At 43.0% G+C, this 27,374-nt stretch overlaps 1 protein-coding gene across 2 annotated transcripts in view; it reads left to right on the top strand.

Moving 5' to 3' along the window:
• PRKN (parkin RBR E3 ubiquitin protein ligase) overlaps positions 1 to 27,374 on the top strand; it is a 1,201,361-nt gene that overhangs the window by 956,938 nt on the left and 217,049 nt on the right. The window lies entirely within an intron of this gene.

Below are 27,374 nucleotides of genomic sequence, written 5' to 3'. Positions count from 1 at the left end.
GTTGAAATCTGAGTTAATAAGGTAGTTACATGACGCCACTCCCTTAATCTGTCTTCAGGATTGCTGGAGAAGGGCCAGCAATCTGCCTACCTCCTGCAGCAAACCCTGAAATGACACCACTCCTCTGTGTCTTGAAATGCCCCTGGTACAGTACTCTTGCCTGGAAAATCCCATGGATGGAGGAGCCTGGTAGGCTACAGTTCATGGGGTCGCTACAAGTCAGACATGACTGAGCGACTTCACTTTCACTTTTCACTTTCATGCATTGGAGAAGGAAATAGCAACCCACTCCAGTGTTCTTGCCTGGAGAATCCCAGGAATGGGGGAGCCTGGTAGGCTGCCGTCTATGGGGTCGCACAGAGTCGGACACGACTGAAGCAACTTAGCAGCACCCATATGTCTGTGTTGGGAAACAGGGAATGCTTAGCTGGTCTGTGCTACAGTTTCGTATCTCTTTAATTGACAACCAGCTGGGATGAAGTTTCTATTCCACTTTAGATATATGTACTTCAAAAATAACAAGCAATGGTTTGGATGAATTTTGAAACCTCACTGATACAGTCACAAAATTCCAGAGGCAATTGTAGCAGATTCTATTTTGCCTTCAGCTTAGAATCTTGAGCTTTAATTTCTCTTTTTGGAAAGTGCACATCGATCTGCAAAAGAGGAATGACTTCTGATTCCTAAGACCTCATCTGCTGATACTGATTATTCTCTTTTCGAAATTATTCAGATATAGTTGTAATCACTTGCAAAGGAAGACTCTATTGCCCGTCACAAAAAAACTCGGATGCACCACTGAGGCATGAGACTGACATTTTTCACAAATCCAAGAAAGCCGAGGCTCATTTATGGATCTTATTTATCAACAAAACCTTCTTTCACAATGTTTATCTTGTAGCTGTGACTTGTCTGAGCTATCAGTAAGCATCTGATGATGCCTGTGTGCTTCAGAAAGAGCCTTAGTGTTCAACTCACACCTTGAAACTTCCTCCCAAAATGCCAGCCTAAAGGGGAATCCAGACTGCAGATAATCCAGACTGCTGGAAAGATTCAACCACCAGGATTTTTCCTCCTGATTTAAATGTTGGGAAGAAAAGCAGTCGGATTCTGAAGTGTTCTTTGTTTCTACTCCAGATAACAAATCGGGCTTCACACAAGTAGGGAAGCCGTTGCTGACATTAGGTGACAGATCCGAAGTGATGCATCCTTTATGAAATAACGCCGCACTGCTAATAAAGCAATCCCAGCAGCCAGGCTTGTGCTGTGTAATCTGTTTCCATGGTGTGATGGTATAACCCTGACATGCTGAAAAATGGCTGCACAGAGTCTCATCCGGCGATTGCTGCTCCGTGCGTTTTCAACATAACGTTTGTTATCGCCATGCTTGGCGTGTCTTCTGAGAAGCAATATCCTAAATGAAGCTGAGTGTAGAATCCCTCTCATGCAGAATAGCATGGTTTATCCACCCTCAGCTTATCTCAAGTCTATTCAAATAGATATTCATTGCACATTTCCTATTGGACAGGATGGTTGTTCTCTTATAATAAAACCAGAGAATCCTCTACATCACTTTTTTAAAAACCTTTGGATGGCACAGTGTAAGGGAGATATGTTAAAAGATTTTCTTGTCATAAATAGGCCTGTCAGAGGGTTTTGGTGTCTTTGTCTGGCATATAACAATTGTACTAGATGAACTATTATCATACTAAATTAGCTAATCTTATAAAACAGATTTTCATGCCTTTTAGACTATATTTAATCTCAGATTTCTCAGCACCATTCTATCCAGAGCATGTGGGTGACTCCCTTGTGAGTCACCAGCTCAAAGTAGAAAGGTTGGAAGCTGGTGTCCCATTTGGTTGGGAAGCTGAAAGGAGAGCCTGTATTGAGCTCACACGTTTTTCATAATTATGTTGCCTGCAGGGTTACCACCTGTCCTAATTTGATCTGATTAAGGTGAAATGCGAAAACTGTGCTCATTTCTCTCTGAGTGGAGTGGTGCCAAGCTACATCTCAGGAAGGAAGAAGAGATGAATTCGTACAGAACCGAGGAGAGGAGGGGTGGAATGTTAAAGCCGCAGCCAGCTCTCCGTACTCCAGGAAGGGGAGAAATGGCCTGCCTGCTCTTGGGGGCATAGGTTTATAGACAGGTCCTGAAGAGGGGTTCAGCAGCAACTATCCAAACATTAGATGCAATAATACCTTACCGTGGTAGGAGCTGCCCTTGGAGAATATGTCCTCTCTCAGTCATCTCAGTACTTTACAGATAGACATGTGTAGATGACTCCCTGGCACAAATGTTATCATTCAGGGTTTGGTTGGAGGATATAGTGGGTGTGATGGAAAGGGGAGCAGCCGTGAAAAATGATGACGTATGGCCATGAAAAGATGCCATTCATATCACTGGGTAAAAAGAGCAAGATAGAGAATTCCATGTACACTCTAAGGCCACGTATTTTATGTGTTGCTGTGTAAGTGTGTGTGAACAGTAAGAGAATTATCTAGAAAAATATTCACGAAAATAGCAGTGGTGACTGTCTCTGAGTGGTGAAATTGCTGGGTTTCATTTTAATATTTTACAGTGAGCATGGACAAAAACTCAGAAAACTTTTTTTAAGAGAACACAGAATTGTAGACATTAAGCGTTTCCTTAACTTCTCCTAGATAAGGAAAAAAAAAACCCTTGTAAAAAATGAAAAATATATCTTTGCTAAGTTGCTTCAGTCATGTCCGACTCTGTGACCTTATGGACTATAGTCTGCAAGGCTCCTCTGTCCATGGGATTCTCCAGACAAGAATACTGGAGTAGGTTGCCATGCCCTTCTCCAGGGGATCTTCCTGACCCAGGGATTGAGCCCATGTCTTTTATTTCTTATGCATTGTCAGGCAGGTTCTTTACCACTAACACCGCTGGGAAGCCTAAGAAATGAAAAGCGTGTATACCTTTTTGCAGTATCCCCCCATAGTGCTGAGCCATCCTGGTGGAGCTTTGGTCACTAAGTCCTGTCTGACTTGTGACCCCATGCACTGTAGCCCATCAGGCTCCTCTGTCTATGGGATTCTCCAGGCAAGAATACTGGAGTGGGTCACCATTTCCTTCTCCAGGGGATCTTCTGGACCCAGGAATCAAACCCAGGTCTCCTGCATTGCAGGTAGATTCCTGCATTCCAGGTGGATTTTTTACCTGCTGAGCTATAACAGAAGCCCTTGAGCCATCACAAAACCCAATTTTCTTAATTTCTTGTCCCAAGATGGGCTTTGTCTTAAACTTCTTCTTTTCAGAATAGCAGATCATGTGTACTAACAGCTGTCTAGCCATATATCGGTATAAATATCTCTCTTATTTGTCCTGAAAAATTTAAAGATGGTAAATAGTGCTGTATATATTCAGGGAACTAGATATAATCTGTGCTCTGTGCATTCAGCATGATATCATTATCAACAACAACCCCCCCAAAAAAAAGTGAGAACTGAGAGTCGAACAGAAAAGCTTCAGGTTTTCTGGAACACTCTACAGTTTATCATCACAGAATTCACCAGTAAATCATGAATCTATTTTTGGTTTAAAGGTTTTATGGATCTTGCAGAATTACTTTTTGCATTTTGAGGTAAGGCATATAAGTAGAGAGATGTTAGTTGGAATTGAATAGCTGTCCTCTGAGTGGTTTCATAGTCTTATCCCAGCTCCAGGCCTGTGCTGGGGCCACCTCCGCAGAGAGGGGCTCACCCCCACCAGGGCAGCAGGGGAGTGTGGGTCTGAGTCTTAAGACACATCTCTGAACTCATCTTGTGTTCATGACACTTACATCCTTATTGTAAGTTTAATAATAGTATACTAATGCAGACTTCCCCAATTTTGAGTGTGTCTGGTTTACCCAACATTGTAATGTGTAGCTCTTCAAAGGAGTGCTTCCAGCTTAGGGATCATAAATTGTTCTGTAATAATCTAAAGATTTTAACCCAAGACATGGTTTTCTCCTATAGGAATATTTCTGCTATTATAAAATGAATTATCAAAAGAGTTAGGCTGTCATTAGATATGCACCTTTTAAAATATCTCCTTTAAGACTATTTTTCCTGAGTCAGAGTGCTTTTAGTAAAAGGACTTTGTACTTGGGCAAAATACAGTGGATTTGGGGCAAGATATAATGGTCAGCTGAATTAAGTTTGCCCATTCCAGTCTGTCTTAGTTCACTGATTCCTAGAATGTCGATGTTCACTCTTGCCATCTCCAGTTTGACCACTTCCAATTTACCCTGTTTCATGGACCTAACATTCCAGGTTCCTATGCAATATTGTTCTTTATAGCATTGGACTTTACCTTCTATCACCAGTCACATCCACAACTGGGTATTGTTTTTGCTTTGGCTCCATCCCTTCATTCTTTCTGGAATTATTTCTCCACTGTTCTCCAGTAGCATACTGGGCACCTACCCACCTGGGGAGTTCCTCTTTCAGTATCCTATCTTTTTGCCTTTTCATACTGTTCATGAGGTTCTCAAGGCAAGAATACTGAAGTGGTTTACCATTCTTTTCTCCAGTGGACCATGATTTGTCAGAACTTTCCACTATGACCCGTCTGTCTTGGGTGACCCTACACGGCATGGCTCATAGTTTCATTGAGTTAGACAAGGCTGTGGTCTATTGAAAGAGGAGAGTGGGAAAAAAAAAAAAACTGGTTTAAAACTAAACATTCAAAAAACTAAGATCATGGCATCTGGTCCCATCAGTTCAGTTCAGTTCAGTCGCTCAGTCGTGTCCAACTCTTTGCAACCCCATGAATCGCAGCACGCCAGGCCTCCCTGTCCATCACCAACCCCTGGAGTTCACTCAGACTCACGTCCATCGAGTCAGTGATGCCATCCAGCCATCTCATCCTCTGTCGTCCCCTTCTCCTCCTGCCCCCAATCCCTCCCAGCATCAGAGTCTTTTCCAATGAGTCAAGTCTTCGCTTACTCCTTGGAAGAAAAGTTATGACCAACCTAGATAGCATATTTAAAAGCAGAGACATTACTTTGCCAAAAAAGGTCTGTCTAGTCAAGGCTATGGTTTTTCCAGTGGTCATATATGGATGTGAGAGTTGGACCATAAAGAAAGCTGAGCACTGAAGAATTGATGCTTTTGAACTGTGGTGTTGGAGAAGACTCTTGAGAGTCCCTTGGACTGCAAGGAGATCCAACCAGTCCATTCTGAAGGAGACCAACCCTGGGATTTCTTTGGAAGGAATGATGCTAAAGCTGAAGCTCCATTACTTTGGACACCTCATGCGAAGAGTTGACTCATTGGAAAAGACTCTGATGCTGGGAGGGATTGGGGGCAGGAGGAGAAGGGGACGACAGAGGATGAGATGGCTGAGTGGCATCACGGACTCAATGGATGTGAGTCTGAGTGAACTCTGGGAGTGGGTGATGGACAGGGAGGCCTGGCGTGCTGCGATTCATGGGGTTGCAAAGAGTCGGACACGACTGAGCGACTGAACTGAACTAGTGTGAACCCCTCTATGTGGGCCCTGGAGTCCTTTGGACATAATCCTAACAGTGTTTTGTTTTGTTTGCTTCATTTTAGTTGAGCTGTAATTGACATATAAGTTTATATTAGTTTCAGATGCACAGCATCATGATTTGGTATTTGTACGTACTGCAAAGTGATCACAATAAGTTAGTTAACATCTGTCACCATACACAGTTAGTTTTTTCCCTTATGATGAGATTTTTTTAAGATCTCTCATAGCAACTCTCAGATATCTAATTAAGTATAAGCATACCTGATTTTATTGCATTTAATTATGATTCACAGATACTGCATTTTTTCCTTTTAAAAATTGAAGGTTTGTGGCAACACTGAATTGGAAAAGACGAGCAATGCCTTATTTCCAACAATATTTGCTCACTTTGTCTTTTTCATATTTTAGTAATTCTCACATTATGATAAACTTTTTCAATATTATTATATTTGTTGTTGTGGAACAGACCCTGAAACCGGGAAAGATTGAAGGCAAAAGGGGAAGGGAGTGGCAGAGGATGAGATGGTTGGATAGCGTCACTGACTCAATGGACATGAACTTCAGCAAACTCCAGGAGATGGTGAAGGACAGGGAAGCTGGTGTGCTGCAGTCCATGGTGTCGTGGAGTCAGACAGGACTTAGCGATGGGACTGCAGCAGTGGTGATCTTGGATCAGGATCTTTCCTGTGACAGTTACATTTGTAACACTCGTCGTTTTCTCGCCATCTTCCATTCTGACACAGCATCTCTGTCTCACGTATCACCTCTGGTCCAAACTCTGTGGACCTCCTCTCTTTCCAGTTCCGAAAGGAATACTTCTGTACTTTACCAAATAGGACTGTCGACTGACATTTGTTAAAGTCACCAAATAATAAAAGTGCAAACACTGCAAATACAAGGAACACCAATAGTTTAGACCACAACTTACACCAAAGTGACAGCATGAAAATATTAAAATCACCTCTTGGATGAAGCTAGAATTGACAGCTTTCCTTGCTAAAATAACTTGACTCAAATCCATGAAAGTTCTGAAAGTAAAAGTTGGTACACATATGAACTCCTAAAAGGACAGTTGAAGACAGATGAAGGTTTTTAGTAAGAGAATCATCAGTTTTGAAACACTGAATATCTCAGAATCTATTAATTTTCATTTTCTAGTTGATGAATGCTTAAAGCAAAGAGTCTGTAAAACATTTCTTATGGAGATGCACAGGCAGAATGGCTGGATTTACTGCCTGAAGTGACCTGTCCCCAGGCACTGCGACCTGGGCAAAGCATGAGCCGTGAAGGGACCCCAGTCTGGCCAGATGATGGGGTAGTAACCAGAAACCTGGCAAATCTTTTGGCTAAACCTCACCATCTCTGTGTTTTAAAGGTGCCTCACTGATACTTGTGAATGCTGTCTTCAGAATATGAACGACAAGCGTGAACTCATTGGTATAACTCTACTGACAACTGATGATTACTCATATTTAGTTAGTTTAGCTAATTAAAGAATGATTACTAATTCTCATGTGGGAAGATATAAAGGTCTAGGGGAACCATAGTATAAATAATGATATAGCTGAAGCTGTATAGGTGGGTTTTTCCTTTTTTTTTTTTTTTTTTTGCCCATCATTGAGGCTATTATTTGTCCTTTAAGTTGGATTATTGGTTTTATTTTTTTATCTCATCTCTTTCAACTGTATCTTACATCAGTATACAAATTTTAAACATCTGAACTATGGGAAAGCAGTGATGAATCTAAGCAGCAGCAGCAGCAGTACTTAGAGTACTTAAAAACTTATTGTTTTGTTTTGTTTAGAATTTGAAATATGCCTGTCAGTAATGATGCAATTATGCCCACGCTAAGATGAATAAAAGAAACAAAATGAGTCGCACTAAAGTCGCAAGGGAAATTACTGAAATAAATTAAAATACAAAAATTCAGAAGCAAAATATCATAAAGACTTTGTAAAAATCAAGTTTCTTATGTTCCTCTGCAGTCTCCCTTTATTCTCTAAATGATCTCTTCGTCTCATTTTTAAGCCCTCTTTAGAACTGTGCCAAATCTTAAAATCCAATTGTATTTATTTCTTTAATATTGTCTTGGATATTATTTTATCAAACTTAGTAGGGCCTGAATTATGTCCCAAGGAAGTTCGTTTGAAAGAACCATTCTTTTTTTTTTTAATTAAAAATATTATATTGCTAATAAAGGCTGGCCATTGTCTGAGCCTTTAGAGAGCTGTAACCTTTTTGTTTGCGGAGAGTTTCACCTCAGTGTTGATGGTTGCTCACTGATTAGGGTGGTAATTGGTGAAGGTTCAAGTGGTTGTAGCAATTTGAAAAAACCATTCTAAGGCAAAGTGTAGGGTACAAAAACAAAAAGCAAAAATTTCCAGTTCTTAAACAAGGAATGTTCCATAAACTTGTACATATATATATATATATATATATATATATATACACACACATACACACACACATATACATATATATAGTTTGGAACTCACAATGCTTATACCCTGAATAAATCTCATTACTATAACCATGGTAGTTAGTCGCCCACATGACTCACTGAACCTATTGGATCATGCTTTATCTCACTGGGTCTCCTTTCTGATTGGCTCCACTCAGGGATTCCAATCCCATGAGTTCTCTTTCCCCCATAAAGTTAAGCAGACATTGATGTGCTTGCTTGGGTAAACCAACCACCACAATGTATGGAAAAACATCTTAAAGCCAACAGGAAGCTATTTCTCCATAGCTTCCCCCTCTGCCAGGCTTCTCTGGTGGCTCAAATGGTAAAGAATCCGCCTGCAATGTAGGAGAGACAAGACTCAAGTTCGGTCCATCCCTGGGTGGGGAAGATCCCCTGGAGACCCACCTCAGTATTCTTGCCTGGAGGGTTACATGGACAGAGGAGCCTGACGGGCTACAGTCCTTGGGGTCACAAAGAGTCAAAGACACGACTGAGTGACTAACACTCACCTTTCCTTCCCCCGTTGCCTTTGCTCATTTCAAGCACAGATGAACTTTTGAGACCAGCAGGAGAAAGAGAGCAGTGGATTGGGACCACTTTTCACTCTGGGAGCCTTGCACCCCAGTGGTCCCTCTTAAGTACTGACCATCCCGATTAAGCTAGGACTGCTAGATGATGAAAATACATGACCTCTAGAAATTTTACGTCAAAACCTCAGAAATATAGGTCAATACCAAAAGAAGAGTTTTATGAACTACAGAGGTGTAGGCAGAGTACCAATAAGATATACACTGAGAATGACTTTCTAACGTTTAAAACTGTTTTGACATCATAATATAAAAATGAGAAAAATTTTGTGATTTTAATGTTTCTACTCTATTTCCTGTCTTGACTTCAATATATCCTGTGTCAATTCTCCCAAATGACCATCAGAAAATCTATTAAACAAGCAGAACAGCATTTATTAGGTCAACTGTAGTGAGAAACCCCACCATGTTGACTGTTGCGAGCTTTTACCGAAAGGAGAGGTCAGGATTTGTAAGGTTTAGGAATCTGGGTTCACATGGTTAAGCAGATCTTTCTGGATCTTTCTGGAACTGGGCGACATTCATGATGTAATAGTTAGAGGTTGGGAGACACAATGGACAGGATTTCAAAAGGATCCTTGATACGAAAACTGTGGTCTGATATGTAAGCCGTTGCCAGGTAAGCAGGCTATGGTTCTGTTCAAGGAGATGGCTACTCAGATGAGCAAACTGGTTTAATTATTTGCAGAAATGTATTGAAGCAAACAGTGAAGTTATTTATTATATTACATGCTTATCTTCAAAAAGCAGATGTTGTGGGGTTTTTTGCGGGGGTTGGGAGGCAAACAATTAGGTCTCAGTGGTCTTGTTTTGGGTTGGTTCTCAACCCAAATAGTTACACCCTGTAGACTCGGTCACTTTCCGTGCTCATCTGCACCCAAACAGCTGCTTGGCTTCCCTAAATACACTTGGTGCTTCCAGCTCCAGGCCTTTGATCCCATCCCTCATCTTTTTTTTTTTTCTTTTCTTAACACCTCTCTGTTGGTTGGTCTCAGCACACCTGACTGTTTCTCCATTTGTGTGGTTTGTTGATGTGCATATTATTTCGTCTGCAAGTTCCATGGAGGCAAAGCCCCAGCCTGACTTACCTTTGCTGTCTCTGTTAGAATCTGGCCTCATATATAGTAGACACGTGCAAAAGAGTTGCTCGATAAAGAATCAACGACTGTTGGGTTGGAATCCATCTCGTACCCATCATAATATTTATTATTACTGACGTTCAGTCGTGTCTGACTCTTTGCGACCCCAGGAACTGCAACACGCCAGGCTTCCCTGCCCTTCACTATCTTCCAGAGTTTGCTCAGACTCACATCCGTTGCATCAGTGATGCCATCCAACCATCTCATCCTCTGTCACCCCTTCTCCTCTTGCACTCAATCTTTCCCAGCATCAGGGTCTTTTCTAATGACTTGGCTCTTTGCATCAGGTGGGCAGAGTATTGGAACTTCAGCATCAGCCCTTCCAATGAATAGTCAGGGTTGATTTCCCTTAGAGTTGACTGGTTTGATCTTTCTGTCCAAGGGACTCTCAAGAGTCTTCTCCAGCATCACAGTTTGAAAGCATCAATTCTTCAGCACTCAGCCTTCTTTACTATTACTGTTAGTGAAATGAAAAAACATGGAATTTCTAATTGTGTCTCATTATGAGTAAGACTTATTCTTCAGCAGTACCTCAAGGGAAAATAAGGCATTTTGTAGCTGCTGAGAACTGACTCAAAAAGATATTTGGATTAATACGGCAGCTACAATGGACCAGAAAATGCCGTGCGTGCATCTATATTATGAACTCACAAACACCTGAACTGAACCCACCTATTCTGAGCTTTAGGAAGAGTGATTTGTGTGCTTTGGGGGCAGTAACTCCCTCATTTATAAGTGAGAAAATGAGTAAATAATATCTGTGGCTTCTTTCAGTTTATTCTTAAAGCTTCAAAATCTACAAATGTTCCTGCTATCCTACTCAGATAAGCTGTGCTTACTGATAAAGTGATTATATTAGAAGGTATTACTTCTTCAGGCTACATACATGCTCATACATGTTCATGATAAATATAAACTCAGGTCTGTAAATTCTTAAATTTTTATTTGCATAAACAATGGGGGCTTCCCAGTTTGGCCAATGGGTAAAAAATCCACCTGCAATGCAGGAGACTCAGGAGATGTGGGTTTGATCCCCAGGTCGTATCCCTTGGCGGAGGGCATGGCACCCCACTCCGGTATTCTTGCCTGGAGAATCCCATGGACAGAGGATCCTGGCAGGCTACGTCCATCGGGTCACAAAGAGTCGGACACGACTGAAGCGACTGAGCATGTGCGCACATGCTCCTAAACAATCCTTTACTGATATCAGTAAAAACCTGACAGCAGGAAGGAAGCAGTAATATAAATTTGGTTTTGTTTATTAAAGTCGTAATGCTTATTAAAGGTAGTTGTCCGATGCTTGCCACTTCACCTTTGATCACATTGAATCATCATTGATTTTTAATGCTATTTCATCAGCCATTTCCTTTTTCAAACTTGTACTTAAGGGAAAAATAGAAGGTAACTATCATTGTTGGGCCTATATTTGGGATTCTAAGCTATAGCCAAGAGAGAAATTAATCCTCAAAGCATGTCTCACCAAACAGCAGCAATCTGCAAATTGCAGATTATTTGTGTCACGTGGCCAGTGCCAGCAGCACATCAGAGAGCTGAAGTCCATTTCCATTTTTATCCCAAGCCCGGGTGCTCACGGTTTTCCATTGAACCCAAAGGATATCACAATTGCCCCTGTGATGATTTGCAAGGAAATTAAAAAGCAAAATAGTGATTGAAGACTCATGTGATTTTTAATGCTTTTCAAGGGAATGTATTTTCCAAATGAGTTTTCCCTACTTCGCAGCATGGTTATTGAGGAAAGTCAGCAGAAGCTTTCTTAAAAAGTTGTAGTTCAGTTAATTCCCCAGAGGTTTTTGGTTTTTGTTTTTTACGAGCTATCAGTGACTTTGTGGAAATGGTCCACAACTTTGTAATGCATTTTCCTGAGGAGGTTCACAATTAGATTGTCAAATAATCTTTATGTTATGGAAACAGACAGAAAGTAAATGTTGAAATAAAAATGCCAGTTTCAAAATTATCCTTTAAAAGGTTGAGATTCAATTCTGCCTTCATATGCTTTTTATATAAATTTTCTAATTAATTCGAATACCCAAAAGGCAACTTATTTACAATAAGATCAGACATTTAGAAAGCAGGTGCACACGACGAATGAGGATTTTCCTGGCTGGGAAAAAATGATCGAAAAACACAAACCTGAGAGCTGATCATTAGGATAAACCCAGAAGGAGATGAAATTCTAATTTCAATGCCCAAAGACAGCAAAACAGCATTTTAGAGTTGGGTCAAGCACAAGAAAAATGGTAGGGAAATGACAGAGAAAGAGGTGGCACAATGTTGAGAAGTTGGGAAAGCCACCCCACTTCTGCTTTTCCTGTTTTCTTGAGCAAAGAGAATGTTTCCCATGTTGGAAAGGACAGGAAAAATAATTGAAGGAGAAACGTGTGCTTAAGGGAACTGAGAACAGAGCAAGGAACAGACAAAATTTTAAGTGTCTTTGCTGCTGCTGCTGCTGCTAAGTCGCTTCAGTTGTGTCCGACTCTGTGCGACCCCATAGACGGCAGCCCACCAGGCTCCCCCGTCCCTGGGATACGTAATATCAGAATCACTGCCAGGAATCCTCAAAATACTATAAAGAAAGAACAGAGTTCAAAGTCCTAGAGATGGACTAGGACTGAACCTCAAGAGATTGAATCTCAAAAACCGGCAAACAATGAGTTTGATCGCAGCTTCAGTCATCAACAACAAAAAAGAGAAACACAGAAATGTGCGCACGTAGGGGGTATATATATATATATATATATATAATCATTAAGAGCCAACTCAGAGTCACCAAAGCCGAAATGTGGAAGCAGTCATATGAACTCACTGTGAAACTTCTTGACTTCAAAGTGAGAGCTGGACCCCGGGGTGCAGAGGTTGAGCAGGCAATTGGAGACACATGGGAGGCACAGCCAGGGGCGCCACCACACATCTGTGGAGGTGAGAATCAGAACAATGGGCTGAAGATGACCGAAGGACAAAGGGACAACAAAGAAACAGAGGTGCAAGAGGGTGAGGAAAAGAATAGTCAAGTGAATCTCAAAACTTAAGGAAAAATTGTTTTAAAAATGGTGGGTTGACCTGATGTCAGAAAGTAGAGAGAGATGGAAGGGAACAGGAACTGGGCAAGGGCCCTTGGTGGTAGTGAGTCCTGAACTGAGCAAAGGGGTCCTGCCCCAGGGACCTCTCTGCACCCCCAGCCGTTTCCGCAGAGGAGCCCACAGACCCTGAGCCTTGCCTGGGTTCCTTGGCTTCAGAATTCCCTGCATAAACAGTCCTGAGACCTTAACTGGCTCTGTCCTCCTGAAAGCAGTGGCCAAGGAAGAAGTCGTGGTGGGGCCTGGGCTACAGAACTTGAACCCGGGTTCTACCATGTAGGCATGTGAGAGGGTCTTCAGAATAAAGGAACCTGAGAATCAGAGGAGGGGGAAGGGGCATGGTTGGGGCTTGGCTGTGCCGGTCCAGCCCGGTTCAGGAGCAGACCTCCAAGGCGTCTGAGGGTTCTAAGTCATCACCTCCCAGATCCTCACATAGGGGTATCACGCAAAGTTCAAAAAAAATTGAAACATATTTTAACAGTTTTTTAGTTTGATTTATAACTTTTAAATATTCAGGCAAATAATGGGCCGACAAATTAGGGGTCTGTTCTAGGGGTAGATTCAGTTCTTGGGTCCCCAGACCAAAGTGGGCATTATAGAAGGCGTTATCGGTAGGGTGGAAGGAAACCCACCGGTAAGATATCAGAAGTAAAGTGAAGAAATGAATGTTGCAGGTATGAGAACTCTCATCTAAAAAGCCTGACCTTGCAAGCAAAGAAAATATGCTTCTTGAAGCCTTTTTTTTTTTTACAGTAGGTCCTTGTTGGTTATCTAGTGTAAACATAGCAGTGTGTACATGTCCATCCCAAACTCCCTAACTGTCCCTTCCCCCTACCCTCCCTCACCCTAGTATAAGTTCCTTCTCTGTGAGTCTGTTTCTGTTTTGTAAGTAAGTTCATTTCTATCCAACTCTGAGCTTTACTGCTGAGGATGAGAGTTCAGTCCCTGGCTGGAAAACTAAGATCCCCCTAGTGGCCAAAGTGGTGGGGCCAAAAAAAATCAAAGCCTTTTTGGAAGAAAGTACCAAAATGTCCCGGTTTGGTCTGTCCAACCTCAGGTTCCCCAGCATCTGGTCAATTGTCTGACGCTTAGTCTGACACTAAGTACATGAGTGAGTGTGTTAGTAACAAATGAACTGAAGACTTCCTGCATAGCACCTTTGAACAGGAATGCTGCTAACTACAAGGTCAAGTCTAAAAATAGAGGGAAGGGAAATGAACCTCTGGATGCTTCCTACAAATTTTTACATCTATTACAGATTGCTGTTGCTGCTATTTGTTGTTTAGTCGCTAAGTCATGTCCAACTGTTGCAACCCCGTGGACTGTAGCCCGTCAGGCTCCTTTATCCATGGGATTTTCCAGGCAAGACTATTGGAGAGGGTTGCCATTTTCTTCTCCAGGGAATCTTCCTGACCTAGGGATCAAACTCAAGTCTCCTGCTTAGCAGGTGGATTCTTTACTGTCTGAGCCACCAGGAAAGCCCATATTCCAGATTACTTCAGGCATTTGCCCCAGGAAAGAAAGGGATTCAATATGATCTCTATCGCAGATCTGGAACTCTTATCTAGAAAGATTCTTCTAACCGCAAGAATGTTTCGTTGTTAGAATGGAATTCTTTCGCCGATTCTCTGATCCTCTATCCCTGTCCCTGGAAATCTTGAGTCAGAGTCTATGGTGTAGCTGTCAGAAGTGTTACAGAAGGGAATTCTGCACTGAGGGAGGTTGGTCTAGAGACAGTAATCACTAATAGCTCTTTTAAAACTAAGACATTTTTGTTCTTTAATATAAAGAGCATAAATCGGTTTTACATAAATCTGTTTTTAATCACTGAAGAAATTAAATGCCAGCGAGTCCATAAAATCTAAGAATTAGATCTGACTTCATTGGTATAAACAAAATAATCAGGTTGTATTTGCTGGTTGCATGACTGTCTTAAGGAAAATATTCTGACATTCCCACAATGGTCTGAGTAATTGCCTATCAGAGTGGCCCCAGTCTGAACCAACTCAGCAGACCTGCCCTCTGTCTCCCATGGAAAGCAAAGCTCTCCCCTCGCTGAAAATCACTTTTACTTTGACAAGACCAGTAGGAAATGAAACTATAAACAAAACAAAACAAAACAAAAACTGTCTTGTTTGAGTAGTGGTATACTAATATTTTGTGCTTAAAAATTCAACCTTGTGCCTGGAGCAAATAGACTTTCACTCAAAGGCCTTTAAATTATGCTATACAGGCTCGTATAGTCACTTATTTCCCAATGCTCTTGTTCATGAAAACCCAAGGCAATGACTTTCTCCCTTAATTCAGAGATATTAACAAATAATTACAATTATAGTGAATGGAACTTGTGCCAGGTGTTGTACCTATGGGGCCCCCAAACTGCTTTTAAAATCAACTTAATTATTTGTCATCCGTGCGAGCTTTAAATGTACACCAGCACATTTAACTTGAATGTACTACCTTTTTTCAAGAGTATAATGATAGACAGTAAAGCTGTACCAAATGGCTCTACCACCAAAGAGAGCCCATGTTTGTTACCAAGTTCAGGCTGTACTGCTCACCACTCAACAGGCCAATAGATCAAGACACAATGTTCTGGGGCAAGGAATAGCAACTTTATTAAGAAAGTCAGCAGACTGAGAAGATGGTGGACTCGTGTCCCAAAGAACCATCTTACTCAAGTTAGAATTCAGGCTTATTTTATCCTAAAAGGATTGGGAGTGTGACTGGTGGTTGCAAACTTTTCGGTGCTGTAATTCTTTGATCTTGCAGTTGTCCACACTGGTCTGGCCACAGTGCTGTTATATACCACCAGCAAAACAAATGTTCTGTAACTTTTCATCTCTACATGAAATGAAGAAATATTATGCCTTTGAAGGTCAGAGCCTTGAAAATGGACCGTGTATTTCAGGCTGTAGGCAACATTCTTTCACAAAAGTTGCAGAGTCAGCACAGGCGACAGAGCACAAAAAAAATAGATTCAATATGGAGGCAGGTTTGTTCTTTTCTGTTTCATATTCATAGTATCTTCTTGTTGGTTTTTTTCCCCCTTAAGTCACTACAGACTTCTCTGATAGCTCAGTTGGTAAAGAATCCGCCCGCAATGTAGGAGACCCTGGTTTGATTCCTGGGTCAGGAAGATCCCCTGGAGAAGGGATAGGCTACCCATTCCAGAATTCTTGGGCTTCCCTTGTGGTTCAGCTGGTGAATCCACCTGCAATGCAGGAGACTTGAGTTCAATTCCTGGGTTGGAAAGATCCCCTGGAGAAGGGAAAGGCTACCCACTGCAGTATTCTGGCCTGGAGAATTCCATGGACTGTATAAGTCCTTGGGGTCACAGAGAGTTGGACACGACTGAGTGACTTTCATTTTCATGAGGAACACATTTAACCTCTGAAATTTTGTTTTGCTTTTGTATTTTGTTGTTTAGATTTTTGATGCCCCTAAAGTAGTATATTTTCTCCCCCAAACACAAGAAGTGCACTCAGGTTAATCAGACTAATCTTACTAGTTTGAGGGTTAAAATAATGTAGTATATAAAATCCTGAACATGTGGCATTTCTATGTACAAGTCTAACATCTGTTTTTGTTAAACCACCCTTACAGGGCAGAAAGTAGTTTGCAGTGCCTAGTCTGGGGATTGGCACTGTCTGTTACTCAGCTCTGTCATTTGCTTCACTTACACCCTGGGTTATGAAAGGCAGGGAACCTTGAACACTACCAAAGAGCTACAAGCAGAGAACAGAGGCCACCACCCCCACCCCACCCCCACACACACAATAAAAACCAGATTCGGCTCTGGTTAAGCAGAATTAGGAGTCGTCAGTCCTCTTCTTTGACATCTTTGTGGAATATTTGTTTTTAAGCCACAGCTTGTTGGCCATAATCATCCATCTGTTGATTGTATACTCAAGTGATGCCCTTATTGTGTGTTATGGCTGACTCGGGAAGCTAAACAGAAGGTAGATTAAGTAGTTGCTAAGTGTCCCTTTTGTCGGAAATTTGAGTTCGTTTCCCTTTTGCATGTTTGGATAAGTGGAGCTGCTTGGGGATCTGTGGTTTAAGTTATGTGCATTTACTGACTATTAATTCACCTTTAAGTATAGGTATGTAAAGCATACACTTTGAAATGACTGGTGAGGATTGTTTTTTTTAATTTCCAGTTAGTTCAAAGGTAAAAAATTGTCATAAAGCTTTATGATATCAAATGAAAATATCAGTTCAGTTCAGTGGCTCAGTGGTGTCCAACTCTTTGCCACCCCATGGAATGCAGCAAGCCAGGCCTCCCTGTCCATCACCAACCCCCAGAGCTTGCTCAAACTCATGTCCATCGAGTCGGTGATGCCATCCAACCATCTCATCCTCTGTCATCCCCTTCTCCTCTCGCCTTCAATCTTTCCCAGCATCAGGGTCTTTTCCAAGGGGTCAGTTCTTCACATCAGGAGGCCAAAGTACTGGAATTTCAGCTTCAGCATCAGTCCTTCCAATGAATATTCAGGACTGATTTCCTTTAGGATTGACTGATTGGATCTCTTGGCAGTCCAAGAGACTCTCAAGAGTCTTCTCCAACACCACGGTTCAAAAGCATCAATTCTTTGGCACTCATCTTTCTTTATGGTCCAGCTCTCACATCCGTACATGACTACTGGGAAAATCATAGCTTTGACTCGATGGACTTTTGTCATCAAAGTAATATCTCTGCTTTTTAACATACTGTCTATGTTGGTTGTAGCTTTTCTTCCAAGGAGCAAGCGTCTTTAAATTTCATGGCTGCAGTCACCATCTGCAGTGATTTGGAGCCTAAGAAAATAAAAGTCTGTCACTATTTCCATTGTTTCCACATCTATTTGCCATGAAGTGAATGAAGATGTCAAGTTGCTTATTAATCATTTTAGATGATTGTAGTGAATAAATAAAAATAATGACTTAATAAAAAGGCCACACACTTAAAGTCTTAAATGTATACTTGCCATAGTTTCCTAAGCATATATGATCTGATCATATGTACCTATACATATATGTAGATGGTCAAGGGTGTATGCTTGTATACATATCCTCCTCATCTATTGTCTTTCAGTACATTGTCATAATAAATCTTAATTAGCAATTGGATATTGGACTCCGTTAGCAAAATCCACCTCTAAATACTAAAGGTTTGATTAAAAAGTATCTCTGCGACAGCAGCAGAGCAACCTTTCAAGTACAGTGTCATGAGTTCCTCATATTCCAGAGACTCTCGAAATAGCAGCTGCCGTTCATTAACAGCCTACTATGCACAATGAACTGTACTAGATAATACAAATAGTTACAAACATATAGATACCCACACACGTCATCCACAACAACCCCATAAGTCACGTATTCTTACTCTCCCTTCTTCAAGTAGAAAATGAAAGCTTTAGAGCTAACACAACATCTTGGACCCAAGATAGTACAGCTGGTTAGTGGTAGAGAAGAAAGGCCCCTTCTTTTCCTTCTCTTCTCGCTTCACCGCTGTTTGTCACCTTCTGCTGGGCCGGGCACCTGGGGTAGCGGGGGCGAGCCCTGCTGGAACTGGGAGCACCCCGCTGTCACAGGCCGGTAAAGCGAGGGTGGAGTCCGCCCGCTGAGCGAGAGCGAGAGTGGAGGGCAACCAGGAAAGTGAGCACGGCTTCGCTGGCTGACGGCTACCTTTCTCCGGCGTGTGGGGAAGGACTCTGCGTCCTGATACATGTCTTCACACATTCTTGATTTTATATGCACTCTTCATTCACAGTAACGTTACCATGCAGTACATTCTTTGAGTCCAGCTGGATTTGTGAAGTCTTCACAGACCATAGTATGCTTCTTTTCCTTTTTGTAGGGGCTTCCCTGGCGGCTCAGATGGTAGAGAGTCCTTCTTGTAGCATACCAAAACCAGTGGTGGGTGCATCACTGGTGCTTAGTTCATTTCTGGAGACTTCTTTTTTTCCAAGGAAAGACTTCACTGACAAATTAAAATGCCTAGGGTAATACATGTTATACAACTCATTGTTTCTGACCCTAAAACCATCTTTAGTGTGTTTTCCAAGTAAATTAGACCTTCCCATTTGTCCTCCCATGGGAAGCCGTGGTTTTTACTTTCTAATCCATACAAGATTAGAAGAAGTGATCATAACCCTATCATCCACTTCAAAACTCCTTGACTGAGACAGTCTCAGGCTTTTACTTGGGAAATCACCTGCTAATGTCAACAGACTGTTGAATTTCTTCTTATAGCAGAAACGATTTAGTGTCTAACCTTTATTTCTTGTCTTGTTTAACCACTTGGGTAATCCGTCTTATCGTTAGATTTAGATAATTCAGTTTTCTAATAGCTGCCTTAAAGTTTACAACACATATGTTAACTAATCTAAGTCCACTTTGAGAGGTCACTAGAACAAGGAATGTGTTCTTAATTAAGATTAATAACCTTATAATAGAGTATCCAGGTCTCCCACATTGCAGGCAGATTCTTTACCAGCTGAGCCATAAGGGAATCCCAAGAATACTGGAGTGGATAACCTATCCCTTCTCCAGTGAATCTTCCTGACCCAGGAATCAAACCAGGGTCTCTTGCACTGCACGCAGATTCTTTACCAGCTGAGCTATCAGGGAAGCCCATTCTAATGAGAAGTTTTCTGTAATTCTTACACTTCTGTATCAGTATTTTTTTTCCTCTAACTTCTTTCACAATTCTCTCTTTGTCTTTGGTTTTCTGCCAAAATAAAGATTTAAGTATATTTAGGTGTGGATTGGGGATATTTATCCTGCTTGGCCTTCCCTTGTGACTGGTAAAGAACCCGCCTGCAATGTGGGAGATCTGGGTTTGATTCCTGGGTTGGAAAGATCCCCTGGAGAAGGGAAAGGCTACCCACTCCAGTATTCTGGCCTGGAGAATTCCACGGACTGTATAGTCCATGGGGTTGCAGAGTCAGAGACGACTGAGGAACTTTCACTTTCACTTTGATAGTCTATGAGTTTCCTGCACCAGCGGTTTGGTATCTGGCCTTAATCTTGGAAAGTTCTCAGTCTCTATTACTTTGAATATTTCCTCTGCTCTGTTCTCTTTCTTCTCTTTCTAGTACTCAAATTATGTGTATGTTATTTTTGTCCTACAGTTTTAAAATATTCTCTTCTTTTTTTCATTCTTTCTGATTTTAGCTTGAGTTTCAATCTTTCTTCAAGCTTACTTATTCTTTCTTGTCATGTCAAGTTTGTTGACAGCCCATCAAAGAAATTCTTCACTTTTGTTACACCTTTTCATTTCGTGCATGTCCTTTTGACACCTTCTTAAGAGATTTTTTTTGACCTCCCTGGTGGCTTAGACGGTAAAGCGTCTGCCTACAATGTGAGAGACCTGGGTTCAATCCTTGGCTGGGGAAGATCTCCTGGAGAAGGAAATGGCAACCCACTCCAGTACTCTTGCCTGGAAAATCTCATGGACGGAGAAACCTGGTAGGCCACAGTCCATGGGGTCGCAAAGAGTCAGACACAACTGAGCAACTTCACTTTCTTTCTTTTAAGAGACTTTGCCTTTCTGCCTGCATTATTCATCTGTGTGTTGTCTACTTCTTCCATTAGAGTCCTTAACATCTTAATCATAGTTGCTTCCAACTCCCTGTTTGATAATTCCAACATCTATATCATGCCAGAGTTGGATTCTGACACTTGCTTTATCCCTTCAGAGTGTGTTTTTCTTGCCTTTTGACATGACTAGTAATTACGTGCTGAAATTTGGACATGTTCTACGCGTAATAGGAGCTGATGATGTAGGCCTTTAATGTGAGGATATATGTCGATTGACAAAGAGTTGGGCTTGTGTTTAAGTGTTTAATGTTTGCTGTAGCTGAAGATGCCAGACATTCCAGATTCCTCTAGTTTTCTTGATTTTTGTCTCCATTCCTGACTGTGAGTGAACCACTCCTTCTCAGAGAGAATCCATGTCTTAAAACTCTTTCAGCTACCACCCACCATGATGTTATTAAAGGCTAGCTGGTATGGTGGTAAGGTTAATGTGTTGTGGGGGTGACAGCGATCTTCTGCTCAAATCTCAGTCTTCCTGTGGGCGCGTTTCTTGGATCTGTAGCCTCACAAGTGCTTCTCCAGTGGTACAGGGATTTTTTTTTCTTTTTCCCTTATCTCCTACTCCCTCCCCCATAGGCAGCATTCTCAGTCTATATCTTTGAAGCCCTGCTTCCTGTCGACTGTTCTTTCCCTATTCAGTGAGACAGACTGGAGTTAGAGGAGTGCCCCCTCTCTCATAGCTGCAGGGTAAAGTGCTAGCAAAGTCCTTCCCTTGGAGGGCAGACTATGGAAAAAGCTCTGGACATTTTTCATGATGCTTACCCTTCCACACCCTCTGCCAGAGCCACAAGGGGGTCCTCACCTTGAGGACCTGGTGGGTATTTTTCTTAAAGATAAATATCAGGAAGATCTGTAAGATTTCATGCCTCTGGAGTTTCTGATTCTCACACTAGTCTACACCCCATTTATACAATAGCAAATTCATCAAAAGCGCTTCCCAGGTGGCACTAGTGGTAAAGAATATGCCTGCCAATGTAGGTAGATGAAAGAGGTGCGGTTTGATCCCTGGGTGGGGAAGATCCCCTGGAGGAGCACACAGCAACCCACTCCAGTATTCTTGCCTGGAGAACCCCATGGACATAGAAGCCTGGTGGGCTAAAGGTCATAGGGTCGCACAGAATCGAACACAACTGAGGCGACTTAGCACACACAGCATGCATCAAAATTGCTGTCTCAATATTCCTACTGGTTTATTGTTCCAGCAGCTTCTACTCCAGGTAAGCAGATTGGGTTGTGACTTGTGGACTTGCCTATCTGTCCAGATATCAGGGAGGTTCTTTGCCCTGTGACATCCATTCTCTGATGGAGCCAAGAAAATGCGTTGACTTTCAGTTTGCCCAGATTTTTCTTGTTGTAAGAATGGGAGTCATAACCTTCAAGCCCTTTACGTGTTTGAACTGAAAAAAACAGAAGTCTTGACCTTTATATCTTAAAACAATAAATTGTGTAGCAATTATTTCAGTCGGTTACTTTCCTTTTAAACAGATAAAAATTTTTAAAGAATTAGCAGCAACAAGCAATAGATATGGATATGCCATGAATATCATCAGCAATAAATTCACTTTCTAATTCCTTAGGTCTTTTCATCCTGCTTTCACATACATTCAAAACTAGAAGTAGAAGCTATGGTTATTCCAGATAAAGGAATTGGCATTTAGAGTAACCAAGTGATCCAAGAGCATATAGCTAGTTAGTTGTTGCAGAACCAGAGCTTCAGCCTAGGCCATGATGACAAGAATTCATTTTAAAAGACATGAAGCCCCTGTTTTGATATTTCTCTTCTACAGTCCATACCTCCAACTGCTATATTTTCAAATGGTGACAATGGCTGTAGGCTATTCTTTTGAGAAAATTGGATGGAAGGAGAAGGAAAGAAAGAGGGTGGTAACTGTATGCTCAAGGCTGGATTTTTTTGCTGAATTTTTAAAGGGGGACGATTTGAATAACACATATGGTTTGAAGTGAACAAGCTTCAGAGCGGTAGAGTTTGAGGAGAGTGAGTGAATGATGAGTTAAACCATAAGGAGCTGAAGGGGACAGGTTAGGATGGATGACAAATGACTCTTGTTTTAAGGAGGAGGAACCATATCCTGGAGGAGTAGAGGGGGACGAGGCAGAGGAGTTGTAACTTGAAGAGGATGGCAACCTGCTCCAGTGTTCTTGCCTGGAAAATCCTGTGGACAGAGGAGCCTGGCGGGCTACGGTCCATAGGGTCGCAAAGAGTCGGACACAACTTAGCGACTGAACAACAACGTGAAGTTCAGGGATGGTGGCGCTGGTGGTAAAGAACCCGCCTGCCAGTGCAGGAGACATAAGAGATGCGGGTTCAATCCCTGGGTCAGGAAGATCCCCTGCAGGAGGGCATGGCCACCCAGTCCAGTATTCTTGCCTGGGGAATCCATGGACAGAGGAGCCTGGTGGGCTATAGTGTCCATGGGGTCGCACAGAGTAGGATACGACTGAGGCGACAGCGTGCGCATTTGCTGGTGGCCACAGAGCGGGTTCTCTGGCAGCCAAGTCAGAAGTAGAGGACAGAGGACAAGATGGTCATGGAGATGTGCATCTGAGAAAGGAGGAGCAGAGACCCAGATCGGGCCGAGTGAGAAGCTGAACTGCCACGTGAGCAGAGACTTGGGAGCCGGTGTCGACTGACAGCACCTCATGTTGGGACAAAATGGTTGGGCAGGTCCACCTCCCCCTCACCCAGACAGCAGATTCGGGGGTCCTGGGGAAGATGTGACCTCAGTCGGGGTGGCTCTGTGCAGCTGAGGAAGACTGGAGACAGGGCACAGCGTCTCTCATGTCCCCCTGCAGCGTGGCCACTAGCCTTCATTGCAGGGGCCCGGGTCCCACACCTCCACGTTCACCACCAGAGCTTTGCATTCTGGACCTGTATCAGGTGAGGTCCTATTCTGAGAGTGAAGTTTTAAAGGTTAATTGAGAAGGATGGTGATGATTTGGAAGAATCCCCAAGGGAGATGGGAGAGGGTGCTGGCCAAAGGCAAGTCATAGGAACAAGTTGCACCAAGGGCTTGACAGTGAGTGGACCCTGAACTGCAGCAGCACCATTCTCAACAAGAATGCACCTTCAGGCAGATGGGTTGAATCTCTGTTGGAAGGTATTCTAGCCCCTTTTTGCTTCACCAGCTGTGATTGGCAGAACTAGAACAGGAGAAGGAAAAACAGGTGGTAGTGTTTACCCAGAACTGGATATAGTGAGTGAGTGAAAGTCACTCAGTCGTGTCTGACTCTTAGCGACCCCATGGACCATACAGTCCATGGAATTCTCCAGGCTGGAATACTGGAGTGGGTAGCCTTTCCCTTCTCCAGGGGATCTTCCCAACCCAGGGACAGAATCCAGGTCTCCTGCATTGCAGATGGATTCTTTACCAGCTGAGCCACAAGGGAAGCCCAGAACTGGATATAGGATATTGGCAAAGAAGGTACAGTATAAGTACAAAGGAGTTATAACATCCAAGCATCACTGACATCTTCCCATGTGGGGTCCAGGCTGGGGAGAGAGGTTAGAGGTTAGATAAAGTCTACCTAACTGATAAGCAAAGCACACAGGGGGCTGGAGGTCAGAGCCGAGGCCTCCATGGTGAAAAGAGAGGAGGGGTGGATAGGAGCCCCTCCTAAGTGTCACGGTCACTGAGCTAGGTGGGCAGTGACTGCTTGGATGACTCATTCGTGGGGCAGCTGCTGTTGAACAGTTCAGCCAGCCAGGCAGTGGTTTGGACACAGCTGATAGAGCGGTGACGAAAAAGCAATGGTCCTGCACTTGTCACCTTTGCCTTTCAGCAGCAGGAGACGGAAAATAAAGTGCTGTATCAGAAAAGTAGCGTAGAAGGGGATGAGAGCCATGGAGCAAACGCGGCAGTCACGGCGGATTGGGGGATGAAGATAGGCTGCAGCTTCACCCGGGGTGGTCCTGCAGAGCCTCACTGAGAATGCGGCATTTGAGCAAGGACTTGAAGGAGTCGGGGACCGCTCCGTGCAGATAGCAGGGTCAGGAGCTTTCTGGACAGCGGGAGGAGCAAATCCAGGGCCCTGCAGACAGGAGCCTGTCTGGGGTGGTCAGAACTGAGAGCAGGCTGCCGGGACCCACGGCGGGAGAGGGATAAGGGGCTACACAGCGGCCCAGGCAGCCAAGCACCCTACATAGGCCACTGAGGCCCTTGGCCTTGACTCTTGGTGAAATGGAAAACCTGTAGCGGATGCCATGATATCTGATGTTCCGATTTTAACAGAAGCCTCTTAACTGTTATCTCAAGAAGAGACTAAATGACAGGGACGTGAAGGCAGCTCACGACTGCACACTCTTAAGACATAATGTGGTCCAAGCAGAGAGCGGGGGCTTCCAAAGGCGATCCGCTGTCGTGTGTGTGGACCCTGTGTGAAGTGCTTGGGAGAGTTCAGATTACGCCGCTGGCGCCTGTCCTCACGTCTTCGTCTGCTCTCCGTGCCCCCTGCACCCCTCCTCGAGCGTCTCCCTTTCTCCCTGCACTGCTGCCTTCCTTCCACCTGCAGGTTCCGCGTTTCCCGTGTGGAGCCACGTCGTCACACCGGCTCTGCACCGGTCCATCTCCCGCACTGACGTTCCTGTGACGCGCACAGTGACAGGTGCCCGTCCGTGGTCTTAAACGCCTTGACCTCTTACGACTCTTCTCACTCGACGCCATGTCTGTCCTTGTTTATCAAATTTTGTTGCACCGGCCAGGTGTTTCAGGCAATTAGCTAGTCATCTGTTCAAGATGTTTACATTTGAGCTATCACTGACATCAATCCTTTCAGTTACATCTTCGGAGAAAGTTGGAATACAAATTCTGAAGGTAGGTTAATTTTAAATTCTGTGTCTTTTTTTACCTGCCATTAAAATAAGTCAAATCAGTTTTTCTCAAGTCGGAGAGATGTGAAGGACCACTTGTAAAGGAACAAAGAATCCTCTAAAACTTCGAAGCCTGAATGAAACTATTTTTAATGATGTTTCTTAACTATGTCCAGGTATAAATTTAGGTAGAACTTTTTCCACGATACAGCTAGAAGACCCAAATGAAAATGTATAAATTAAATATAAATGAAAGCACAAAACCAAAAGTATTCAAATTGACTCCAGATTTCATGTGGAAGGCGCTGTTGTCTTACCACACTAAGCCGGTCCTTAGAGTGCAGACGGGGCCCCGAGTGCCTGCGACCCGGTGCTTGGCAAACCTCAACAATTGCCTTAGTCACCCCTCCCCCTAGGCGACAGGCTGGGTGACTCCTCCCCTCGTAAACTTAGCACCAAACCACACAGCCCTGGCTTGTTGGGAATTTGTCCTGAGAATTCTTTCCACCTCTGTTCTCTCCTCATGACTTTCACAAAACAAAAATATGACCCCTTGTTCCCAAGAACTGACAGGAGGCTGAATTTCTTCAACGTTTTTTGGTTGAATGGCAGCCAACCAAATGACCCAGAATGGACTTTTACTAATTGCGTAGATCAGAATAGCAACTCTGAAATGACCAGCTTCTAAAAGGGAACTCGGGCTATAAGCCTTCACGGCCTTCAGTGGGAGAAACACAGCTCAAGGGTTTCTTTCGGCGTCAGGGTCTAGCTTTCCTTCCTTGTAGGTAGGATGTGCCTATGACAATTGATTGACCAGATTTTCCACCAAAATATCCACCTTGGGATTTCCATTTATTTTTCTTGCATTTCCACTTATTTTTCTTGCCTACCATCAGGTGATGACATCACCTATTTATATATTTTGTCCATTTTTTTTTTAAAAATGTATTGCCTTAGTGAACATTTATGAACCACTTTCTCAAGAGTATGAAATGCAATAACATCAAAGATGAATATATATTGAATATAATAACAAAGACTAAATCTCTGTTCCAGCATTTCATGTGACCACAGTTTCAGAATTGGAACTAACTCAAGTCAAATCCATCCCTAAAATATTCTGCATAAATAGTTATTTAGCCTCTGTCTGAAAGCCTTCAGTTACCGGCTGGTAAGGAAATACATTCCATTTTAAATTAGAAATGTATTCATAGTGAACCCAAGCATGCCTGCTGTCATTTAACCTATTTGCTCTAATCCTGCCTTCTAAAATAGCGCACACATCTAGCCCCTCTCACGGAGGATAACTCCTTCAGCCCCTGCAGACAGCGCCTCCCCAGCCGCCCGGCCGCCCGCCCTCCCCAGGCCGGCGTCCCTGGTGCCTCCCACCGTCTCACGTCATGACTCCCAGAGACAGCTCAGCCTCAGCTGTCGCTTGGGTACATTTTCACAGAACCCATTTTCCGTAACAGGAAAGGCAACATCGCGTGTCATCCGTAGATCTGACCCCAAAGAAACAGGTTTCTCTATCAGTTCTGTTTCCAGAGCTTATGTTATTAATGATGGCAAATTAATACTGTGGAATAATTCTCTTTAAAAGATAGGGATAGGATACATTTTTAAACAGGAACTGGCATGCCCTGGCATAGGTAGACAGACAGACAGATAGACATGTATACTCATACACGTATGTGTATATGTCTGGATATGCTTTATTTGAGCTTCCCAGGTGGTGCAGTGGTAAAGAGTTCACCTGCCTGTGCAGGTTCAATCCCTGGATCAGGAAGATGCCCTGGAGGAGGAACTGGCAACCCACTCCAATATTCTTGCCTAGAAAGTTCCAAGGACAGAGGAGCCTGGTGGCCTACAGTACATTGGGTCACAAAGAGTCAGACACGACTGAGCGACTGAACACACAACACACATGGTTTATTTATTTACTTATTTCTTTTTACAACTCAAGAAAGAAACTCTGAATCAAGCTTGAGTAGGCTCTCACTGACTGAGCAGAACTAGAAGGTGGTGGGCACAAACTCCATAATAGACCTTTTCTAAACTGAAATGCAGCATCTTTAGTGTCTTGACAAAGCCTCCTGGAAGAACCAGGAGCAGTTCTAAACTCTAGCCCCATCCCATGAAGACAGGGCGTCCGGCTGCCCCATCTTCATCCT

The sequence above is a fragment of the Budorcas taxicolor genome, chromosome 9, assembly GCF_023091745.1.
Source record: "Budorcas taxicolor isolate Tak-1 chromosome 9, Takin1.1, whole genome shotgun sequence".
Taxonomy (NCBI): domain Eukaryota; kingdom Metazoa; phylum Chordata; class Mammalia; order Artiodactyla; family Bovidae; genus Budorcas; species Budorcas taxicolor.
Note: the sequence above shows the minus strand (reverse complement) of the source record. Positions and strands in the feature narration are given on the sequence as shown.